The following is a 24,275-nucleotide window of genomic DNA, read 5'->3' on the forward strand; positions in this document are numbered from 1 at the left end:
ATGGTTTTCGCCATGCAGGTGCTCATCGCCGCAGTCACTTGCATGTTGCCCGCTCTGCTGACTTCGCACTGGTGTGTGCCATCGAGGCATGCGCCGGAGTGGAAACAAAGCGAACTGGACATCGGCATCATGACTGTCATCGCCGCTGCAACACGTGCGCAAGCACCAACAGTGGATGCCTGGGAACTCGACCGACAATGGGCGGCCCAAGCGACAGGGACAGCAATCCATCAGCAACATATAAAAGGACAGCGACCTTCAGCAGCACTCTGTGGGCTCGGTGGCTGTGCCACAACACTGCCAGCTAACCCTATGGTTTTCGCCATGCAGGTGCTCATCGCCGCAGTCACTTGCATGTTGCCCGCTCTGCTGACTTCGCACTGGTGTGTGCCATCGAGGCATGCGCCGGAGTGGAAACAAAGCGAACTGGACATCGGCATCATGACTGTCATCGCCGCTGCAACACGTGCGCAAGCACCAACAGTGGATGCCTGGGAACTCGACCGACAATGGGCGGCCCAAGCGACAGGGACAGCAATCCATCAGCAACATATAAAAGGACAGCGACCTTCAGCAGCACTCTGTGGTTTCGGTGGCTGTGCCACAACACTGCCAGCTAACCCTATGGTTTTCGCCATGCAGGTGCTCATCGCCGCAGTCACTTGCATGTTGCCCGCTCTGCTGACTTCGCACTGGTGTGTGCCATCGAGGCATGCGCCGGAGTGGAAACAAAGCGAACTGGACATCGGCATCATGACTGTCATCGCCGCTGCAACACGTGCGCAAGCACCAACAGTGGATGCCTGGGAACTCGACCGACAATGGGCGGCCCAAGCGACAGGGACAGCAATCCATCAGCAACATATAAAATGACAGCGACCTTCAGCAGCACTCTGTGGGCTCGGTGGCTGTGCCACAACACTGCCAGCTAACCCTATGGTTTTCGCCATGCAGGTGCTCATCGCCGCAGTCACTTGCATGTTGCCCGCTCTGCTGACTTCGCACTGGTGTGTGCCATCGAGGCATCCGCCGGAGTGGAAACAAAGCGAACTGGACATCGGCATCATGACTGTCATCGCCGCTGCAACACGTGCGCAAGCACCAACAGTGGATGCCTGGGAACTCGACCGACATTGGGCGGCCCAAGCGACAGGGACAGCAATCCATCAGCAACATATAAAAGGACAGCGACCTTCAGCAGCACTCTGTGGTTTCGGTGGCTGTGCCACAACACTGCCAGCTAACCCTATGGTTTTCGCCATGCAGGTGCTCATCGCCGCAGTCACTTGCATGTTGCCCGCTCTGCTGACTTCGCACTGGTGTGTGCCATCGAGGCATGCGCCGGAGTGGAAACAAAGCGAACTGGACATCGGCATCATGACTGTCATCGCCGCTGCAACACGTGCGCAAGCACCAACAGTGGATGCCTGGGAACTCGACCGACAATGGGCGGCCCAAGCGACAGGGACAGCAATCCATCAGCAACATATAAAAGGACAGCGACCTTCAGCAGCACTCTGTGGGCTCGGTGGCTGTGCCACAACACTGCCAGCTAACCCTATGGTTTTCGCCATGCAGGTGCTCATCGCCGCAGTCACTTGCATGTTGCCCGCTCTGCTGACTTCGCACTGGTGTGTGCCATCGAGGCATGCGCCGGAGTGGAAACAAAGCGAACTGGACATCGGCATCATGACTGTCATCGCCGCTGCAACACGTGCGCAAGCACCAACAGTGGATGCCTGGGAACTCGACCGACAATGGGCGGCCCAAGCGACAGGGACAGCAATCCATCAGCAACATATAAAAGGACAGCGACCTTCAGCAGCACTCTGTGGTTTCGGTGGCTGTGCCACAACACTGCCAGCTAACCCTATGGTTTTCGCCATGCAGGTGCTCATCGCCGCAGTCACTTGCATGTTGCCCGCTCTGCTGACTTCGCACTGGTGTGTGCCATCGAGGCATGCGCCGGAGTGGAAACAAAGCGAACTGGACATCGGCATCATGACTGTCATCGCCGCTGCAACACGTGCGCAAGCACCAACAGTGGATGCCTGGGAACTCGACCGACAATGGGCGGCCCAAGCGACAGGGACAGCAATCCATCAGCAACATATAAAAGGACAGCGACCTTCAGCAGCACTCTGTGGGCTCGGTGGCTGTGCCACAACACTGCCAGCTAACCCTATGGTTTTCGCCATGCAGGTTAGTAAAACGGAATCCCTTTCTAAAAAATCTAGCAATTACGCTTTGATACAGCTACCGAGCCCTCAGATGTGCCTTGCCATTGTAACTGAATGTGTATCCGTGATTCGTTCATTGCTGTTGTTGTCGGGGGACATTGAAACCAACCCCGGCCCTAACGATAATTCCGTCGTACTAAGTGAACTACAAAAAATTATGGCTGAGGCTTAGCTAATGTTAAGCCTAGTCAGATGCGAAGCATACTGGTGGCTAGGCTTGGTAATACATGGCTTTCCTTGGTTGCATACTTGGTCATTTTAATACAACCACTAGAAGCCTTCGTCGTGGGGGAAGACAACGGCATGGCTACAGCGGAACGCCGACTAACCCCGAGACGCGCGTTGGGTGAGCGCCTGGATTGCCACGGAAGCCGCGTCTGCCTGCCCGGTGGAACGAGCGTTTCACAAACACCGAGTGTGAACGCGCGGTCGAAATGCGCGGGAATGCCGCTCGAGGACATTCCGGCGTCTGTGCGATGGCATCGTCACGACGACGTCACGGTGTCACGTGGCGTGACGGCTAGGGTCCCACGGCGACGGCGCGAGGTGGAGGCCGCCTCTCTCATCCGGTGTCACGTGGTGTGACGTCGGTGTCACGTGGTGTGACGTTTAGGAGTCCCACGCCGACGGCGTGAGTGGTAGCTCTAGCAATATGCTTCGTATAAAATTAAATGCCGGTCAGAAGACTCTAATCGCGGAAATACAAGATCTGAAGCACCAACTCCTAGCTACAGACAAGAAAATACTTGATCTGAGCCAAAGGATGGCTCAAGTAAAGAGTCAGCACGAAAACCTAATGACTCTGCAAACAGAAATTGACAGCGCCAAAGGTGAAACAGTCCAAACTAACCAGCTCATATGCAGATTAGAAACCCGCATTGATGATTTAGAAAACCGATCCCGAAGAAACAACCTGATATTTTACGCATACGCGACACAAACCCATCTGAAACCTCTGCGCAATCGGAACAACTAATAATTGATGAATGCAATACCCTCTTAAACATAAATTTAGACACAAAAGAAATCGACCGTCTCATCGCATCGACCGCCATTCTGACAGCACAGACCGTCCAATCATCGTAAAGCTCATATACCACTAAACTAAAAAGCTCATCTTGGCTAATGGACGCAAGTTGAAGGGTACCGATATTAGTATCGGCGAAGATTTTTCACGGCCTGTGAGAACTGCTCGCAAACACCTTGTTGCGTTTGCAAAAGAGAGAAAAGTAGCTTTCGCCCTTCCTTTCAAAACCCTTTTCATTGGCCCGAAGCGCTATTACTACGATGCATCATCAGAAACAGTCAAAGAAATCTCATAGCTATCATCTCGCGATATCAGGGTAAGAAACTGTTCCCATCCTACGCCCCAGCACAAGCTTTCATTTTCCGTTATCTTTAATAACATTCGTAGCTTTCTTCCGAAACGCGATACCGTATTCAACCTCATGTCATCATCTGATAGTAAACTGCTCATCCTAACAGAAACCTGGTTGACCAACGATGTTAGCGACCATGAAATACAGACAGACTTTCCCGGTTTTGGCATTTATCGCAAAGGTCGTAAAGAAACACGAGGTGGGGGGGGGGGGGGTTTAATAGCAGCAAGCCAGCAGTTGTCATGTACGCCAATCAACCTTGTCTCAGATCTGCAAAATTCTTTGGCTTCTCATTCGAACCTCGCCCCAAACAGTGTTGCTGGGTGTCTGCTACCGCCCTCCAAACAGTAATGCTGATTTCTGCGCAAAATTAAATAAAATTCTGTGTGACGTTGCTACATCACACCCTAATGCACATATCCTACTATTCGGTGACTTTAACTTTCCAAATATTGATTGGCGTACCCAAACGGCTGCTAACACTGAATCAAATTATTTTCTTGACGTATGTCTTAATTCTAACCTTACGCAACTCATTTCGGGGCCGACAGGTGTAGCAGAAAACTCCGCCACTATTCTAGACCTGATACTAACAAACCACCCGGAAAGCCTAACGTCTATTTGTTTCCTACCAGATATCAGTGATCACAAGGTAATCCATGCCACATTTTCCTTTGCTCCAAAACCACGTGTCACTCACAAAAAAACTATCGCCCTGTACGATAAAGGGAACTATGAGACCATAAATAATGAACTAACTGCCTTCCTTCCATCCTTTGAAGCATCATTTCATAACAGATCTCCTGAAGACAACTGGACTAGATTTAAAACTAAGGTACACGAACTAACAAACAAATTCATTCCGAAAACCACTTTTCATGAAAATCGCCACAAACCATGGTTCACAAGGTTCATAAAACGAATAGAAAATAAGACAAAAAGATTTTTCCGCGAAGCCAAACTTAGACCGAGCACTTCAGCATGGAATAACTACTACGCAGCCGAAAAAGATTATCTAGCAGCTATCCGCGACGCAAAGCACTCTTTTTTCCAAAATGATTTGCCTAACATCCTACGCCACAGCCCAGAAAAATTTTGGAAAATAATAAACCCCCAACAGCCCCGCGAAGTTATTCTCACTAACGAATGTGATGAAATAATCACAGATGCTGACAGTGCAGACATGTTTAATCACGCATTTTCATCTGTATTTACCAAGGATACCGGCCTACTTTCCGCGTCTACCCTTCCCAGAAACATAACGAATAACAAGCCGGCCACAACGTTCTCGGTTGATGGCGTCGCTTCCCAAATTCAAAATATTAAACTCTCATCATCAGCCGGCATCGACGAAATCAACTCCAAAGTGTTAAAAAATACCAAACATACCTCTGCAAAATTTTTGTGCCTCATATTTTCGCAGCCATTATCTACAGGTATTTTGCCTCACGACTGGAAGGTGGGAAAGGTCGCTCCCGTCTACAAATCAGGTAATAAAAATTCCCCTTTGAATTATCGTCCCATCCCACTAACCAGCGTGCCGTGCAAGATCATGGAACATGTCATATACTCGCAAATCATGAACTTCTTAGATACTAGCAACTTCTTTCACTCTTCACAACATGGATTTAGGAAAGGATTTTCATGTGAAACACAGTTGGCACTTTTTCTACATGACCTGCATGCAAATCTTGACTGTAACATCCAGACTGACGCTGTATTTTTAGATTACACTAAAGCATTCGATAAAGTATCCCACCGACGCTTGCTGCTAAAACTTTCCCTCTTAAATTTACACCCACATGTCTTAAGATGGTTAGAACAGTTTACTAATCGTACTCAATCCGTGCTCATAAACAGCCAGTCGTCTAGCCCCCTACCCGTAACCTCAGGCCTCCCACAAGGGTCCGTCCTTGTTCCTCTTCTTTTCTTAATATACATTAACGATTTACCCTTGCATGTGTCTTCCTCAATCCGCTTATTTGCTGACGACTGTGTTATTTATCGTACAGTAACTAACATCTCAGACAAAAACGCTCTTCAGACCGACCTTAACAGTGTACAAAAATGGTGCGACCAGTGGTTAATGACTCTTAACCCTAACAAATGTAAGCTCATGTCATTCACCCGAAGTCTTAGACCTTTTCGTTCTGCTTACACAATAGACAACCTACCAATAGAATCTGTGCAAACATTAAAGTACCTAGGCGTCACACTATCAAATAACCAATCCTGGAATGCGCATATTGTGAACATCATTTCATCGGTCAACAAAAATCTAGGTTTCCTCAAACGCCACATACGCCATGCACCAAAAGGCTTAAAATACTAGCATTTCAGTCACTGATAAGACCTAAACTTGAATACGCTTCAGCCATCTGGGATCCCCCTCAAAATTATCTGAAGGCTAACCTTGAACAAGTTCAAAATCGTGCTGTTAGATTCATTCATTCCGCATACTCATACGACACCAGTGTATTGTCTTTAAAAGCTGAAATTAACTTGTCACTTCTTTCCCATCGCCGGCGCATTGCTAGTCTCTGCCTTTTTCATAAATTCTTCAACAGTTCATTGCACGAAGCACCCTACATCGTACGCCGCATGCACATATCCAAGCGCATTGGTCATCCGCTTCAAGTTGTTCGTCCACGCTCCCGTACCACTGCATTCTCGGCCTCGTTTTTTGCCAGAGCAACATCCGACTGGAACGGCCTTTCCCATCAAGTCGCATCCATTACCTGTCCATCAAGATTCCACCAAGAGTTAACGCAGCTGATGTTAGATTAAACCAAACCTCATGTTATATCTGTAGCCCCACCCCTTATGTAATACCCCTGAATAGGGGTCTTTAAGGAAATAAACTGAACTGAACTGAACCACGGTGCATTTCTATGATATCTGATGGTAATTACTGGCACAAACTTGTCAACACGATTAGTCAATGTGTCTTTTGAGCGATTGCCAATTTTTTTTCGACTGAGCGAGATGAATAGTGAGCTAGGAAGCCATCCGAAAACGATTGCAGTGTACAGTTAATCCCATCAAAATTAGCGCGGTTGTAGCAATGAATTCGCTTAGTGGATGATTTCTTTCTACCGAATGGACGAGTGATGTACCCGGTGATGATTTCATGATCGGATAGGTCTTGTAAATGCAAGAAATCGGCAGAAACCTCAGTGTTATTTGTTAGGACGAGATGAAGAATATTTGCCATTGTGGCAGAGCGCAGGGTAGGATCAGTGATAAGTTGAACAAGCGAAAAATATATGCTGGTATGAAGGAACATGTGGGCTTCCGGATCGCTGGGGTTAACCGTAAGATTAGGCCAATCAATGTTTGGGAAGTTAAAATCACCAAATACAAGGAAAATGGAGTCAGGAAAGCGCACATATAAGTCACTGAAATATCTCTGAAATTCACTTGAAAATGTGGCAGACATATCTGGCGGTCGGTAGAAGGCAGCAATAACAACATCAATGACAACGATTTTGCACCGTATCCAAACACATTCAAGAAAAGCAGTGACAGCGATCGAGACAGCAGATATTTCTTTTTTTGTAGCAATAATTTTTCTATCACAACGAAAAAAGTAAAATTCGGATTCACTGAGAAGAATATGAGCATCCGGAATAGAATCATCCAACCAAGTTTCAGTTAATATCAGAAGCGAAGCGCACGTTGAATCGACGAGGGAAGAAAGGGCAACAGATTTTGAAACTACATTTCGGATACTAGTGAAAAGGAAATTAATACTATTCTCTGAACTAAGACGAGTGTTCAACGAGGATGGTGAAGACGTTGGAAAGGATGACGTGGCTGTTGGAACCGGTCAGTCGGTCGTGGAAAGACCAACTGGCCCCCTTCGGCCACTGGGGACATCCCACAGATAAGTATCCTTATTGATATGCAATTAATCGAAAGCTATGCGCACGCGGTCTGCATCTTTCTTAATCGTTTTGGAGAACTGAAGCAGCTGGCGGAGTTTGTTACGGACAGCAAGCGAATAATCACGTCCAATGCAAAAATATTTTTCCTTTAGCCTGCGGCCGTTTCTCACAATGGCTTCAATTTCTTTATCTTCGATGAACGTCGCTATAATTGGCCTTGCCTTCTCGGTCGAGAAACGGCCCAGATGATGTGGCCTAGCAACGGAAGTAATAGTGACGCCAAGCTTATCGCGGCAGAAGTCGTTCACAAGTTGCTCTGAGGTCTCCCAACTTTCAGACGAGTCACTATCGGCGATACTATAGAACAGAACATTTGAACGTCGCGACCGGTTTTCTAGGTCATCAATTTTATTCACGATGTTAGACAACCGAGTTTCCAGATTTGCCGAAGTACTAACAGATGAAGCCAATTCAAAGTTTGCTTCAAGTTCTTGAACATGTTTGGTTAGATTTTCAAGGCCTGCTTTTAGTGCGGCATGAATATTTAGCACTTTTTACTGCTTCAATAAGAGTGGCGTTGCTTGCTTCAAATCGCAATACGGTTCCTGCCACGGTGTCTAATTTCTCTTCCTGCGCCTTTGTCATGGGCCCTGGGTTTACTTCTCCGTCTCCGCTGAGAAGCAACAAGCGCAAAACAAAGAACAGCAGAGCAAGCAAACTTGAAAGGGTGGGCGGCCACGACAGTACCAAAAGGCAAACATCATTGCTTCGGTAACACCGAGTTTGAAGGAAACTAACCTGTACACTTACGGATGATGAGCGACAAGACATTGTGGCAGCATCGTGGCCCAGAGCGTCGTCCAAAAGTGCGCACTTTTCAAGGGGCGCAGTAGGTAGCATCATCCCGCGCTGCCCGACCAGTAAAGTGAACGTATCCAGAAACGGCGGTGGTCGAAGCAGCAGACACGAAGACAGGTCGCAGCAGATTGGCGGTTCGTCCTCGCCAGGGTATTTGCTCATGCACGGTTCTTCGTCCCGGGTATCAGCTAGCTGCACTGCGGGCAGCGACAACAGCTGTCCCAGGAGTGGCAGCAGCAAAACCTGTAGAAATACAGACGATGAGCGATGAGACACTGTGGCAGTGTCGTGCTCCTGGCGACGATTGCTTAGGTTCAAAAGTTTGGTCTGAGGTTTTAATGCTGTTACGCTGGTATTCAAAGAGTAATCGGAGTGAATGAATCTTACAGAGCGATTTTGCAAAGCGTCAAGGGCGTTAGCTAGATAAGTTTGATGCGGATGCCTTATTAGAAATGCGTATTTTAGCCTAAACCGGATTAGCGACTTATAGTCCAGTAGTTTCACGTGTGGTAGACATGACGTAGGTGACGTTTCAGAAATCCGAGATCGGTTCGCTGATGATATGGCGTTAGTGATATGAGTGCGCCAGGAAAGATTACTGCTTAAGGTTAAGCCAAGGTATTTATAAGGTTTTGAAAGTTCGATAGCAGAATTGAGGACAGCGTAGTTAAAAAAGACGGGTTGTTGGCGGCGGTGGAGGGAGACAAGTTTGGATTTGTTAGCATTTAGCTTTATGAAGCATTAGTGGCACCAGCAATGAACGTGATTAAGATCATTTTGAAGACTTGCTCGAGATATGTTGATTATTGTGCGATAGATGAGACAATCGCCGCAAACATCCCAACGTTACACGTTCGATGCATTGGCATATCGTTAAGATATATTAGAAACAGCAGTGGACTAAGGACAGAGCCTTGTGGGACGCCTGATGTTACTGCGAGGGACGTAGAATTTTTGTTAACTAAAAACAAACTGGGGGCTGTTTGTTAGAAATTCCGTGGCAAAAATGTTAGGATGTAAATTTAGCGGCTCTAGCTTTAGTAACAAACGTGCGTGAGGTACGGTGTCAAAGGCTGTTGCAAAATCTAAGAAAATGGCCTCAATTTGGATGTTACAATCGAGAGTAGTATGCCGATCATGAACGAAAAGTGAGAGTTCGGTTTAGCAAAAAAAGCCCTTGAGGAAGCCATGCTGTGAAGCATGAAAAAACTTGTTACTATCAAGATGGTTCATAATTTGGGAATAAACGACATGTTCTATGATTTTACAGCGGACACTGGTTAAAGAAATGGGGCGTTAATTGAGGGGAGATTCCTCGTCACCTGATTTGTGCAGTGGGACGACCTTCCCCACTTTCCAGTCATCCGGCAGGCTTCCTATAGCAAGGAATTGTGTGAACAACAATGACTGGTATTCAACCGTGATGCACTTAGTGCTTTTTAACAGTTTCTAATCGATTTCCTCCATGAGAGCTGATGACGATAGCTTCATATATTTTATTGTAGACAAAATACCATCATAAATACTATCATCAGGGTATAGGGATCAAAGTAGTAGGCAGTAGTAGGCGGTGCAGCAGTGCATTAGTGGGCGGTGACAGTCTTGGAGCGTATTTTAGAGTATGCAGACTTGTTTTTGGCAAAAGCGAAAAGGTGCTTGCGGGAATTTCTGACCGCACAAGAAAAATCTTCGCCAACGCTGTAGCCTATGTTCTTGAATTGCTTCCCATTAGAAAGAATGGCTTCTTTTGTTCTGAGAATGAATATTTGCCAATTATGGGGCGGGGTCGATCTTCAGTGTGCTGGCTGAGGCGGTTCGCGCGCTCAACGTGAGCAGCGTCAACTGTTACATGCCGTGTATCAGAACAAAGACGGATAAGGGCTTGTTCCGATTCAGCAAAAGTTTGTGTGGTTGGTGTCCGGGAGGCCACGGAATATAAAATTATTTCGTCGTGCGCGGTTTTTGGAATCGTTCATACGGGCTTCCAAATCCCGCAAAAAGCGATATGTTTGGACGGTGCCCGTCTTTAATGTGTGTATGTCGGTTTTTAGGGTTAAAAGGTCTTTGCGTTGGGTTTCCAGGTCCGCCAAACACCTGACCAGTTAGTATTGGTAACGTCTAAATGACTTTTGAGAGATTTCACATCCGCCAGTATTTCTGCCTGTCCAGCGGACAGTTTTTGCAACTCAGCAAAGAGAGTGTCGGGTCCTGGATTTGTTTTGATATCACCTGATAATAATATCAGCGCACGAATAACACTCGCACATTGAGCAACCAGGCAAAAGCAGCGCTGTGCGCTCGGCAGCTGCACCAAGACATAGTTACCGGATCTCTTAGACAATTAGTTGGGGTAACTGACCTGCCTTGTGAAGGCAAACTGGTTAGCGATCCGTACAATGGCACAGCCGCACAGTCCACAGAACGCAGATGACTGCCGCTGGTCTTTTATCCATGTAATTCCTGCAGTTGTTGATGACGATGGGGCTTCCCACGTTTGGAGGATGGTTCCTATGTGGGAAGATGGCGCCAAGAAACATTCCGGAGTGGCGCAAAGGGCTGGAAAGTTCTGTTCACAGTGGCGAAAACCTTCAGCGCCACTACTGCCGACTCATGTTTGACACCTCGTGCTACTCGACAAGCCAGCCGACACGAGGGTAGCGCCCAGGTGGGCGGCTAACATGGTAGGGACTTGCATTGTGAAGGCATACTCGTCAGCAATCCGTGCGATGGCACAGCCGTAGAGTCATGCGAAATGACTCTCTACCGTCCTCGCTCTAAGAACTCATAGGCGTAGCCTCCAACTGACTGCATTACAGGAGAGCGCAACCTCTCCCTTCGTTACACCTCAGACTTTCATGAATGTCCGCACCCAGCGAGGTTACACGAGAACGCAAACCCTCGCGGCTCTATTCGCACCAGCGTGCTTTAGCTCTTCTTGTTGTACAACACTCCGGTTAACTGGAGGTAACAAGCAAAAATGAATCAAGCCACTAATAAGTGAAATTGGCAGCGTACAACACAGTCATAGCTCTGTCTTTAGAGCGTGTTGCACGAGAGGGCATCACTCCTCCCAGCGAATCCACGAAGGTCACGGCCAATGCCTCCTGCGGTAGAGCCTGCGGTACACGGCCATCCGAAGTGTGTCAAGACTAATTCTTTATATTCCCTTTAGAGGTACAGGATCCGCCCTGAATTTAGTTACTGCCACTTGGGTGAAGGCTCAGCCAAGTTCTCCAAAACCTATTCTCAGCCAGATTTCGACATGCGCTGACATGAGCCCGGCTGATGAGAGGAAGGTATTTTGTAACGCTTCTTCCGCCTCTGCTCTTTAGACTTATCTTCAAGCGTAACGGACACTCCAAGGGAAGGCAAGGATTGCACGGGGTGACACGCAGTTACGTGAGAGGATTGGCACGTGGGACGAGGTAGCAGGAGAGATATTGCAGTGGTGTTGACCCTTCGCTGGGCGCAGTCAGGCTTATGATGATGAATTTGATACCTATTTCAATAACTGATTTGTGCAGAGAATACGCACACACCGGCCGAAGGACATGCAACCACCTGAATATATTATTCCTCCTACTTTATTTGCAGCACATGTCTGACTGACGCCTAGTGCATGCGCTGTGTACCCGACCCAGGTTAGACGCCGTACAAAACGCATGGAGATCACATTGAAAAACGCATACAGATGGTCTAGGCAGTTACTTTGATTTTAAAGAACGCACTCGGGCATTGAAATTCAGCCCTCCTCTTGCCCAAATTTATCACAGAGCGTGGTATTATTGTGTACACCCGGCGGCAAAATAAGTCGGGGCACGCGAGAGTCGGTCATTATCAGATAAAACTGCATCGCCGCGCCGTCTGATGTTGCGCTTCTGGCGTCGAGACAGACATCGCAGTGCGCGTGCGCGTGCTTTCATGCTTGCAGTGAACTAGCTAATTTCCTGCAGCGTTTGGCGCTAGGGGCCGCTTTCTCTATTTGCTACGCCAGGCGCGCAGTTCGGCGGGGGCATGGCGAGGGTGAAGCGTGCGCTGCTTGCTTCGCCCTGGTTGGACGGATAACGCACAGTTGCAAGATTTCTGTTTTTTTTTTGAACGAGCTATTACTCATCGCTGCTGGTACGGGTCCTTCTCACTTCCTGTAACCACGCTGGACGCGTTGCGGTTTGCACGCTCGCTAGAAGTGAGCATAATGCTCTGAAAGAGCGCGATTACACGTGATAGTTCCGAAAACAATTTTCTGTGTATCATTACAGCTTTCACAGTCGTTCACTGCGAATATGTGAAACAACAGTTTGTCTGTTTAATGATAGCGCAGTGCAGCGGCAAGTATTGACGCTGACGAGTTTTATCTTTGTCGGTACATGTGCATGTTCGTCACTGAAGACTTTGAATAACACGCCACCCTGCCGAACAGTTCCAAGCGCTCAAGCATTTGCCCGCCATAGTAGTAGTAGTACAAAACATTTATTTGTAGAAGTGGTTTCCGGGCAAGGGCGCGGTTGGTCGAGTCCTCAGTCCGGGACTCCGTTGGCTGAAGCCGCTGCCCGAGCTCTCGCAACCAAGGCCCGTTGTGCCTCGAAGGCGAAGCTGAACGGTTTGCTTGCCATGTGCTCGTGTCTGTACTACGGTACTACGTTCCTGCCACGAAGACAAACCCTTAGAGTCATTTGTTTTTCATTCCGTTTTCTTCTGCTTCAAACAACCAAAACAAAGGGACTAAGTAGGAAATAAGTTGTAGGAAATGAAAGGTTCCAAATCTGTTGCGTTGATCATCGCGGAAGTTCTGGTGTGCCATAAAGCCTGGCGAAAAAGAGTTTGCAGACACATGACTAAACCGCTTTGCTGTACTGATCACAACCACTCATCCAGTTCTATTATAACACAACATTTCCCTGGCACAACTACTCCTGAAAACACGCATGGTATTTTAGTCATGTGATCGCAGTATGAACACCGCTACACGAAAGGGCAATGTATAGTATGGAGTTGTAAGCAAATGGGTTCGCTTGAACTACACAGTTTTAAAAACGTAATAGTCACATCATCCACTAAGCACAATAAAACATTTATGAATGAAACAATGCATTCGCCGATGCCTCTTAGAAAAGGAATCTTATGAGCGCCTGTATAGACGCGAAGCATTTTCGGCTGCGTTATCGGGACTGTCTTTATTGTGGCGACAGAGTAGGTGTCCATTAAAGCGCTGAACGAACACGAGAAATCCTAAAAAAGCTAACGCGAGGGGCACCGCGCTAGCATGGACTTTTATCTACACAGTAAACGGGTTGAATTTCAGTGCTTCAACTAGAAATGACTGACTGACTGAAAAACTTTATATTTAAAATATGTACAGGGAGCGAGTGGAGCGGTCCTTAAGGGGCCGTTCCTTACAAACGCTAGGTGGGCTGATCATTACAGGAGCCTATTGTCTGTAGCTGCTGCTTGGGCGCGCCCGACCAGGGCCTTTTGGCTTGCCAGGTCAGAGCAGCCGAGCAGGGCCGCCTCCCAGTCCTCTCGGGTAGGGTTGGGTATAGGGGGAAAATGCGGGGTTGATTGGCATGCCCACACCATGTGGTAAATGTCCGAAGACTTTTCCCTACAGTGCAGGCATTGCCCTAAGCACGCAGGGTCTAAACGTTTGATGGCCGCCGGGCAAGCAGTGTTTTAGCATAGAGGCGAAGTAGTAAGCATTCCACCACCCCCGTGAGGCCCTTGCAGGGCTTAGGAAAGATATCGAGGCCGAATTGCTAATATTGGGTAATTTCTTCGAATTTAAAAGCCGGATTGAGGTCGAAATCCGCATCGGGGAACGCGAGGGCGATGCCCGGAGAGTGAGCGCGCGGGCAGCGGCGTCGGCCGCTTCGTTGCCCTCGAGACTCGTGTGCGCGGGAGTCCATACTATTGTGCGGGACGCGGCAGCCCCGAGATAACTGCTATGCTGAAGTATTCGGTATGCCAAACAAGGAATAAAGCCCCTTTCGATGCTTCTGCAGGCTTCTGCAGGATTCGGTAATGATGACCCGCGAGTCCTGATCGACGGCGGCGAGCGCGATTACCACCTATTCCGCATGAGTAATGTCTTGTGCTTTGAACGTAAGGCTGTTCACTGCGGTGTTTTTGGTGGACGACTGCGGCCGTGTATCAACACTTATGGTGTGGGCCAGTGGCGTCCGCGTAAAATACTCCGTGTTTGTTTCCATGGTAGCGTGCCAAGGCTCCCACCCGCGCGATGCGCCGGCCACTATGGCCATCTCGTGTTATGTTGGCCGGAAGAGGGCGTACGTGCAGGCCGTATCGCCAGATTTCCAGAATGCGGCTGTAGCGAGAATCCTTTATCTTCAACCGCTCGTCATATGTTCTCGCTTCTCATTGGCCGGCGATATTTTTTAAAGCTATAAAAGTCTCGAGAACCGAACAAAGGTTCGTCGTGTACTGAAATGGCACCACGTGTTCCGAAGACTCATCGCCAGACTTTCCGCAGAGAGAGATATGCTGAGGATCCGGCAGGTCGAAGACAACGTTGAGCGGTAACAAGGTACCCATGTGGGCTAGTTGGTGTACATCAGACATAACTTCACCAGCGAAAGAACGAGACACGAGGAGAAGAACACAGGACAACGCTGGACTAGAAACTCGGGGAGGTAAGCCAAATTTAGGGCCGTTCTGCAGAAACGCATCCACTCGTTGGATTCACGACGTCTGCAGGAACACCGTCGTTTGGTGGGTCAGCTCACCGAGTGGTACTGATGTTCTGAGACGGCAGCTACCAAGAAAGGAGAGGATAACAACGAGAGCCTCCTCGCGGAATGACACCGCTACGTACATGGACGGTGTAAGAGTTCCGCAGGCCCTAAATTTGGCTTTCCTCCCCGAGTTTCAAGTCCAGCGTTGTCCTGTGTTCTTCTTCTCCTCGTGTCTCGTTCTTTCGCTGGTGAAGTTATGTCTAACGTTGAGCGGAATTATCCGTGCCTTCTGAGATGACGGAGCACTAGCGCATGCGAAGCGGTCCGGCAGAACAACAATTACGAAGCACGAGTACGACATACTGATTGTTGCCGCAGCTTTCGTGCACCCTTTCTTGAACGCTAAAGAGATCTGCGATGAGTTGTCACTAGAAGTCTCTACTTGCACAATACGTCGCCGTTTGAAAGCAGAGCTGGGATTTCTAACTGTGCCGCAGTGAAAAAGCGGTTCCTCACCAAGCGACAGCGCCACCAACTCTTGGACTTCGCACAGGACCATCAACACTGTAAAACAGAAAAAAGCATAATGTATGTTTTTCTGACTGATGAATCACCATGTTGCACTCGCTGGGGTCCAAAAGGCGGCCGTCGCGGCCTTCTGCTGCTGTGAATATTCCTGCATTTGCATATTGCTGCTTTTGCATATTGCTGCTTTTTCATATTGCTGCTTTTTCATATTGCTGCTTTGCATTTTGCTGCTTTGCATATGCCCAAACCTTTCGTGGATCTAATGTTATGGAGGAATTATCAAAATTGTTCCCTGAAATGAAATTATCTGTTAATCTCCGTTCCTAACTAAGCATACTGCATGCAAAAGATATGTGCAAAACTAACTTACGGTTAGCACCATCTCGAATACGAGGAACTCACGCACAACAATGCCGGTGCTGCCCGTATCCCGTAATACCGAACCAGGCTGGCCGAACACCTCACCGTGCCCCACGGGCATAGCAGCTTCCATAGGGTTGGAAGGGCAGACCATCATCTCTCCCAACTGGCCCTCTATGCGCGTTACCTCTGCAGGGTTATTGGGACGTGAATATTGAGGTGTCATGCAACAGGCGGACTCCTCACGGTCTCCTGGTCTCTTAGCTCTGCATGACTGGGCATCATGTCCTACCTCGCGACACCAGGTGCAATACAATTGTTTCGGCTTCGTCCGACAATCCGACGCCTTGTGCCCAGTTTTCTCGCAAAGAAAACACCGAAGGCGGGATTGTGAACCTGAAACCTCGTCCTTGGCCTTATTTAACGTATGCTCCCCCTGCTCTTTAAAGAACAAGTTATTTTGCGCTGTGCTTCGAGAAAATGATCGGCAGCCTCCGCAAGCTTGCAAACTGTCTTGCTCTCCCGCTCACGTAAGAAAAGGGCTAAACGGGAATGACAGTTGTTCAGGAATTGCTGGCTCACGACCATTTCGCGAACCACCTCAAAAGCGCGGCCTTCTCCCCGCATCTCGACCCAACGGTCAAATAAGCTAAACAACCTGACAGCATATTGCGAGGCCGTTTCGCCATCCTGGGGCTTGCTCTGGCGAAACTTTTCCCGGTACCCTTCCGCGGTAAACCTAAACCTCTGAAGCAAGGCAAGCTTCGCTTTGTCATAGTCCACGGAATCATCAGGCGAGAGCCGACCGAAGATCCTAAGTGCTTCGCCTCCAAGGCACAAGCTCAACGCCGTTGCCCACTTTTCTTTTGGCCAACCCTGCCCCGTGGCCACATGCTCAAACCTCTTTAAATAGGCTTCGAGGTCATCCCGCGCTTCATTATACTGTGGTATGAATGCGTGCGGGTTAATGGAGCTGGCCGGTGCGACGCTACGCTCTTCACGGTCACTTGGAGGATTTGCGCCACCCTCCATGAGCCTTATTTGTAGCTGCAAGTTCTGCGCCTCTAACTCCAAACGTTCCTTCGCAGCCTCACGCCCCGTCTCTAAATTCCGTGCCTCTAACTCCAATCTCTGCTTCGTAGCTTCTCGCTCTAACTCCAATTTCTGCTTCGTAGCTTCTCGCTCTAACTCCAATTTCTGCTTCGCAGCTTCACGCTCAGCGGCTCTCTCTTCCCGTGCCTTACGAAGCTCGTCCTCCACCCACGCTCGCAACTCCGCGCCGCACAAGCACATGCGCTCGCCTTAAGCAACCAACTCTGAAGCGCCCATACTGTTCCTACATTAACACAACAGGCAAAGAAATAAAACCCGACCTCGTCCTGTCGTAGCGGACGCCAAATTTGTGAGGATTGTGTGAGATTGCAGGTTGTATTTTACACAAACACAAAGGTAGAAGCAATAAACGAGGCGGCTTTTATAGGAAAGGAAACTAATCTTGGTACGGGCTTGGAAAAAGGAAATGAACAAGCGAGCAACGCAAAAACACACGGAAAAAACACACGAGGGAACAGAACAAAATCCTTGCGAAAAATACAGGAAAAATAAAGTCAAAAAGGAAAGGCACACTACTTGTCTCTCATACGAGCATCGAGCGGGGAGGACTGGCTAGGTGTTGGGCAGTCAGGCAATCTCTGGGCGTTCTAGTGTCGATGTACTGTTGCCGGCGATTCCCCCGTTGGCCTTCAACGCTACCGCAGCGTCAGCTTCTGTGGGCGCCCAGCACGGTTCCCAGGTCTGGTAGCCCGGGTACGCCACGTAGGCACCAGAGGCGGCCTGTGTGGAGCAGCTGACGGATGGACGGAGAAGAGTGGCGCCTGGGCCTGGTGGTTGAGGCTCTCGACGAAGGATGTCCGGGTCTGGGGGCCCGGACGTCTGCGGCTGAGGCCCAAGCCCGGAACTCGGGGAGCCAGCAGAACTCGTCCACGTCCGTCGCCGACCGCGCTCTTCTCTTCTCTGCCACGTAATCCTCTTCCACCTGTCCCGGCGTACCCCTCCGCACGCGCTCCTCGTGCTTTTTCGTCTTCTCCTCGCAAACGACGCTGGGTGGCGCTATCTCCTTACACAGGCCTTCATGTCAGGAACTGCGGTTGCGACAGCGGTTTGAAAAAAAATAAAAATTCTGTTCACAGGTAGGTAACAAACTTAAAAAACTTTTTTAGGAATCGGTGAAAAGAATTTTTTTTTCCTTTTCCTTGCTCACAAAGGAAGTGTCCTCAGTATTCAAAAACACGTGAAATGTGTGAATGTACAAGACTATTTTATTTTATTTTTATTTATAGAATACTGCAGACCGTAGGGTGGGTCAAAGCTGGAGGGGCAAAAGTACATAAAAAGATGCGTGGCAAATAACATAGCAGAAAACTAACATATCAGTAATAGAACATAGTAAAGAACAAGAAAAAACAATTCAGCAGTTATCAATAAGCAATTTTGCTAATGGCATCGATGCTGTTTACAACCTCTGGCGGGAGTTCATTCCTTTGAGTTATTGCACGAGGAAAAAATGAGTATCTAAAAGCACTGATTCTAGCACTGTACAGTGTTAGTAATTACACGTGACGATGTCGTGTTAGTTGCGTTGTGATCGGTTCAATAAATAAATCAGGGCTCATGGAGAGTTTGTTATTCTTGAGTAGGAAAAGAAATTTAAATCGTTGAATTTTTCTTCGTGTTTGCAATGTCTGTATGTTGTTTTGGGCCATGAGAGTAGTTGGAGAGTCAGTAGAACGATATTTATTAAAGATGAATCTAAACAGATTTTCGCTGGATCATTTCCAGTACCTGAATGTTTGTAAGGGTCCCAAAAGGTGCATGCGTACTCAAGTCTCGGCCTGATGATGAATGTGTAGGCTAGAAGCTTTGCACTAGAACGGGCACATTTTTATCTATGCCAAAAGAAAGCAATGTTTCCGAAAGGATACGTACAGATGTTGCTCATATGTATATTCCAGCTAAGATTATTTGTTATAGTAAAACTTCAGTATTTGTATTCATTAACTTCCTCAATCGGATGATTTGTTGAAGGGCATACGGAAATGATAGGCTACTTTTACTTTGTATATTGGTCACTTTCATAAAGACTGTTTTGTCATTGTTAAGCTTCATCTCCCATCGACTGCACCATGAGTGAATGTTGTGAAGGTTAGAATTAAGGATGACTTGGTCTTCGTAGGATCTGATTTCATAAAACAAAACACAATCATTGGCAAAAAGCCTGATTTGCACTGGTTCACTAATTACATCCACAATGTCATTGATGTAGACCAAAAACAATAATGGTCCAAGCACACTTTCTTGCGGCACGCCAGATGTGACCGGAAGGCAGTTTGAACAATGGGCGTCAATATTGACGAACTGGGCTTGGTTAGAAAGGTAAGCAGAAACACAGGCAATTATGAAAGAAGGAAGACCAATATTCTCAAGCTTATATATTAGTTTGGCATGTGAAACAAGGTAGAAAGCTTTCTTAAAATCTCGAAAAATTTTGCTCTTCATGGTATTAGTGGCTTTCTTTCCGTAGACTTGGTTGACAATCACCTTTTTGTCACAGAAAGGATCAACACTAAGTTAAGAGTGCACCAAAGAGGCTGTCTGCTTCTTTGTTTTAAGATAAAATTTTGGCACCAGTGAAGTATGTGCCAAAATATCCAGCACAATAGGAAAACTTCATATTGACAAAAAATAAGCAGCCATTTCACTCTCAAAATGCTCAAAACGTGTTTGTCACAGCGAAATCTAAAAGAGACAGCATGAACAGGACATCAATTCTCATCTTTTCAAGCAATTCTTAAACTACAAACAGAAAACAGGTTATTCCGAAGAAACAATTCTAAAGTTATGAACACAAGAAATTTCTGATCACGCTTTAATTAAACCCATCATAACTCAGCCCCCTCCAAAACTGCTCAGAATACTGAAGTGGCCTCTATACCAAACGAATTTACTTAAACATCAATTATATAAATAAGCTTCTAGAAATTATACTAGGACGACTTATGATCTGGTTGCAACAGCAATCCTGGTATTTCATCATGCATTCTTTTAAGAAAATATAAGCAAAACTTATGGGTATAAAGCGATCTTTTGGGGAAATATCACAAAGGATTCTTCCCACAATGTAGGAAGGTTCTTTACCCAAATCAAACTACTACAACTAAAGCTTTGCAAAATATAAAATAATATTGTTACTATTCGCCGTGAACACAGCCTAATGAGCAAATGATGATCTTAGCTCAATAGAATAACTGCAAAATTTGATTATATATATCTTCAAACTGTATAAATATTGTGCCAAATATTGGCTTGTTGAGTGGCATTACACTAAGCGATCAGGATGGCAATGTGAAAATGAAACAAGTCTAAAGCTCCTTTTACAAAAAATTTTGCCACATAGCAAGGTACTAAATCTTTAGATCGACTAAATGAGCAACTAAAGTGGACTAATTTCCTTGAAGCTATCACAAAGCCTACAGCTGAAGTGCATTTAACTTGTCAATCGTAAAGCACACTACCGAGTGCCACTACCTATGGAAACTTTACAAATACAGCATTGAGAGGCAGGTTACGCTCAAAGTAGACTAACAGAAAGCCATTCTTAAAAGCCATTCTTAACATCTGTAGCAAACAAACAAGCAGCTCTGAAAAGAATGCACTAAAATTCAACACGAAATTGCACAGCAGGCTGTCACTATTGCGCTTCTTGTCCAGTGTCCGAAGTCGCCCTCCAATGTCACACACACGCTGGAGACTGCTATACAGCATGTCAAGCACCATTACATCAATATTCGTATAATTTGCCACATTGTCAACATCGAATCTTATCTTTCGTGCCTGCTGGTGCAGAGTTGTCTAAAGGTAAGTCTTTACTGCCCAACTCAAAATTTGATAACCTGCTGCCACTCAGCTTAAAGGCCACTCTCGTCACATGAACACTACTGCAGAGCGCACATTCTAAGTCACTTCCAGCTTCTTTGCCAATTCCAACTCCTAGGAGTAGGGTAAACAGCCTTTTGGATTGAAGGCTGCCGAGTATCCAAGGAGATTTCCCTTGTACAGTAGCATGCCTGAACAAGGTCACTGCAAAAGGTTGTACAAGGCCATTTTACTCTAAGAGCACTTGCTGCTGGGCTAGTTGGTTTTGGTTCATAATTAAATAGTTTTAAGGCGTAAAAAACAGACAAGACACATTGGTAAGTGACAGGACGAAGCGCCATTTTTTTGCTAATTCTTTTTACGTGACCCCATGAAGAAAGCACACGGCGGAAAAACACACTTCAACGGGGACCAAGCCGTTCTTGTTGCTAAAGGCGACTGTCCTTGCACGAAAGGTGTTGGCGACGACACATGTGACACAGTCATCAGTGAAACGCGGACATCACACACTAAAGGAAGGGCCCACAGTACTAGAAATATAGTCTAAGAGCACTTGCACTTCGTCCTGTGACCTATCTATGTGTCTTGTCTGTTTTTTGCGCCTGAAAACTATCTACTGATGAGCCATCTCACTCACAGAGTCAAAGGGAAATGACTGATTCCTGTAAGTGCAGCAGCAGCACGAAAAAGTAGCCCCCCTCATGAAATTTACTCACCTGAGCGACACATACAATCTGCATAACCCTTGTGCAGCACATTGCCCTGCAAACACAAAGACACCCCACTGCAGCTGCCAGATTCCAGAGGAAGCGTTTGTGCAGAAGTGATGCAGAATTTACCAACAAAACAATTCGTAATGACAACTCAACAAGATAACATCGGCTACTGTTTAATTTCAGTTTTTAGTAAGTGGTGTGCACTTTTTTAATTTCAAACTATTGGATTTCATTTCAGGAACCTTGTACAGAGCATGTAAGGCATGAATAGCCTAGCCACCATTAAAACCTCTGGGTTCAATCTGCAAGGCACCCTCTAGTGAAGGTTCTAGTTAAGGTTAAATGTAGGCCTTTCTTTAGTATTTTGCAGTATCTTGGTCTCGGTAGATAACATGAACAAACCAGCGTGCCAGCATGATGCGCTGTGGCCTTTTTTTATTTGAAAACAGAAGTGAATACAAGCAAACTACGTACAATGGTACTGGACCCATAGCCAAAGCAAGTGTCGGGTCCAACACAACGATAAATTGCAAAATGCAGCAGGTGGAGAGAACACTTCTCACATAAATAACTTCAAAATATTAAAATCACAACATACATAGCTAATATATACATTTGTTATCATGCATACATTCTTTGTACAGAATAACCTGAAATATTAACACTTTTACAGTCATTGGGGTACAGAATTTACAGCTCAATCGGCGGAAACTTACAGATTCAGCAAAAATATTTTAAGAGATTGTGAAAAATTAATTTTTAATTTAACATCATTAGGGATGTGATTCCATATTTGTGCACAGTTGAATTCAACCAACCTTTTCCTGTAGGTATTGTGGCATATTGGCCGGTAAAATGATTTCCACTTGCAGTTCTGTATCCCTTTTAGAAGTTACAAAGATACTGTGATGAAACGGGTCATTGAATTGCAGTATTTTATGAATTGTCTGTGCTGTTTTTAACGAGTAGATGTACAATCTGTAAAGATAAAATATGTGCCGGCTGAAATAGTGGCCTGCTGGGGCAAATGTAGTTTGAGTATGTGATAATTTGTAGCGCCCGGCGACGCTATAACGCGCTGGCGCTTAGATCGGCGTTCCCGCGCTAGAGGAAAATAAATATGGACAGCGCGTGCTGGGCGCGCACGCCCGGCACGGGCAGTTCGGAACTTGAAGCCTCCCACGCTGGTCGTCTCTCTCTGGTGCTCCGCTGCGACCCCGCAAATCCTCAACAGTGGTGACCCGGCGAACCGTGCCTTCTACCCAGCGGCGTCCTAGCATGGCGTACTGGCAGCACCCAAGTTTCGACCCGCCGCTCCCGGCGTTCCGGCCTGCAGGCGTCGGCGGGTGGTTCGCCCTACTGGAGGCTGCGATGTACCTGAACGGCATCACCATCCAGCCGTTTAAACACGCAGTCCTTTGCGGCATCCTCCCGCCCGACCTCCTGCTTCGGCTCACTTACTCTGCCTTCGGCTGCCGGCCATACGATGAGCTGCCTGCGGCCGTCTTGGCGGACTTCGGTGCCTACTACGTTCCGACGCCGCTCTACGACGCAGCGGACCCGTTTTCGCCGCCGCCAGCCTCTGGCCCTGCACCGGCCTCGCTCGCGCCCACGCAGCCTTCATCAGAAGCCGGCCCGCCTGAGCAGCCCCTCGCCGCCTCGCCGCCACTCCAGTCCAGCGCCTCCGGCCCGGCTTCTTTAGCACCGACCGCACCAGACGCTACCGCATCGCTTCCGGCAACACATCCTGCAACCCCGGTTTCGCTAGAAGCACTGTGCGACGACTCCACGGCCCGAAGTCCGCAGTGATTCCCTCAGCAGCTCGTTGAGGAGCCTGGCCCACCGCGGTTTGCCACGTCAGCGAACTCAGCGACAGATGCGCCTCGCGCCACCCTGTTCAGCGCCTCCCGCCATACCGCCTCCACTAAGGACGATACAGCATCTACGGCACAGCCCGGTGAGAACTTCTCTTATCTGCAATGGTGCCGCCCTCAGTCGAGCTCTTCCTCGACAAGTGCCCCACTCCGCCAACGCCTGTACCCTACTGCGTAGCATCGCTGCCAGCCGAACGCTCCCCTGCCGCCTCATCGCTCATTCCCCTAAAGTCGTCAGTCACTGACCTGAGCGATCGTGCTACAGGCGAAGTGAGTTTGCCGCCACCGCAGCATACGCCACATACCAGCCCCACTACCTCGGCGGCCACACCGCCTGCCCAAGAGGCCCCACCCGAAGCCCTCATTACGGTCAAACGCTTCTCGGAGTCTGACCCTGGCAGCTCGACACTGCCGCAGCAAGCGTCTGCTTTGGTGCCTGACTTGAACCACCTTCGGCACCGAATGGTCGAGCTACTCACACCGAGTAGTGAGGCAGTTGTCCATCCAAAAGCTGTGTCTCTTTCTGTCAGCCAGCCGTCTGACGTAGCAATCTCAGCTATACGGCTGCAGCCACCCACAGCCGACCATGCCCACCCGCGAATCAGCCCTGGCCAGTCGCTCCGGACTGTCACTCCCGCTTTGCCCAAGCACCTGGAATTGAGCCCAGCAACTTCCTCCCGCATCGTCCCAGCTGTCACCGTTGTGTCGACCGTCACACCACAGCTGCTGTCAGTCCATGGAGCCGTTTCATCCGCTCCTGTGCTTGTGATCGTGTACTCGGCGCGTCAGATTCCCATCGGCATCAGCTGCAA

At 47.9% G+C, this 24,275-nt stretch overlaps 1 pseudogene; it reads left to right on the forward strand.

The window, feature by feature from the left end:
- Positions 1–6,490, forward strand: LOC149325795 (uncharacterized; annotated as a pseudogene).
- The last annotated feature ends 17,785 nt before the right edge of the window (positions 6,491–24,275 follow it).

The sequence above is a fragment of the Amblyomma mixtum genome, chromosome 10 (genome assembly GCF_055824585.1).
Source record: "Amblyomma mixtum isolate Tamu chromosome 10, ASM5582458v1, whole genome shotgun sequence".
NCBI classification, from domain to species: domain Eukaryota; kingdom Metazoa; phylum Arthropoda; class Arachnida; order Ixodida; family Ixodidae; genus Amblyomma; species Amblyomma mixtum.